The following is a 1,511-nucleotide window of genomic DNA, read 5'->3' as shown; positions in this document are numbered from 1 at the left end:
TTTTTTATTACTTTTCCTCAAAAAAATGGAAGCTGGTAACTTCCTTTCCCCAAAAGGATCATGGGTAGGACAATGTATAAAAGCAAAAAGAATCACTTGCTAGCAACCAATTTCTATTGGTTATGGTTCGAGATGGCAAAGCTATCTATACAACAAAATGCAGCTCAAAGCTTCTTAGAGATCGCTTCTAATGTCCAGCCCAGCCTCAGCCAGGCAGCTGATCTGGGAGCTGTCTGAGGATTATCTTGTCATTGAACACTGGGGAAAGATGGCCTGGGGCCTGGGAACTCCACGTCATTGTAAAGCTCAGAATCTCAGGGCATCTGGATGAGAGCCCCTGCCAGGGTGATGCTGTGGTTCTTTTGGAGATGGGGTCATTGTTGTTATTCTTCCAGTATCCAAGACAAAATACATGGTGTGAGCAGCCACGTAGGCAGTGCCAAAAACCACCTGGAAAAGACCTACAGTTGTCCCAGGGCCAGGTTGAAGTGTGAATCATTGAAATTGCTGACCGCTACAAAACCATGGCAGTTTTGTTTTTTACCCTCAGCCGGATCACAGTTAAATAAAAGGACCAAATCAAAGGCACTTAGAGGAAGAATTCAACTTGCTACAGAGACATTTATTTTCTTCTGCCTTACTATGGCCATGATGTTATTCTAACTGACCTATTTAGAAATATTTAAGAGTAATATAATGAGCAGTCGGTGAGGATTGGCAATTTCCTTAAGCTAGTTCATGCGTCATTCTGCTTTTGTTTGTCCAGCTGCCAGGATAAATTATGATCTGTTGAAGTGGGTCTTGCTTGGCGCTCTTTGATGTTGGCTGGAACATTTGGATAGTCACATGTATCTTTCAGAACAAGTGCATCATTTGATGGACTAATGCAGCTCAGATGATGCACAGATATTCTGGAAGCACATAGGAACTCACTATTGGTGGGAAAATGGAGCAAGGGAAAGACCAAAGGACATTTGGAACTGCCCAGTTCTAAATGTTACTCAGTGTGCTAGGACAGTGTGACGTCACCTCCTCACTGATGTGTCTAGCATCTGGGACTTAACAGATGTTACAATTGAATCTCTTTATTTCCCATGGCTCTACATATTACTGCTTGTACTCTCTTATGAGTTCCTCCTTCTACCTTCACAAATCTTAAACTTTTTCAGGTTTGGCATATTTACCAAGGAAGCTGGACTGAGCCCTTATGTCCGGATCGATAAAGACATTTCTGGAAGTTGTGGGAAACTATGTTCCTAATTATAGATAGTCATTTCCTTTTGACCTCTCAGCCTTTCTTTCATCCTATGTCATTCATACTTTTCAAAAGTGTAGTTCTAGTACTGTCTTTATGATTATCTCTCCAACTTTACACATTTTTGAATTATAAAATTGTAAGAATTCATTTTTTTTTTTGCTTTGTAAAAAAATCTGGATATTCTTCATTTCTCTCTCCCTCTTCCTTTCTCTGTATATAATTGCATACTAAATGCTTTTGGTAGATTACTTCT

Source organism: Peromyscus eremicus, chromosome 2 (genome assembly GCF_949786415.1).
Source record: "Peromyscus eremicus chromosome 2, PerEre_H2_v1, whole genome shotgun sequence".
Lineage (NCBI taxonomy): Eukaryota > Metazoa > Chordata > Mammalia > Rodentia > Cricetidae > Peromyscus > Peromyscus eremicus.
The sequence above is the reverse complement of the archived record's forward strand: the minus strand, read 5'-3'. Positions refer to the sequence as shown.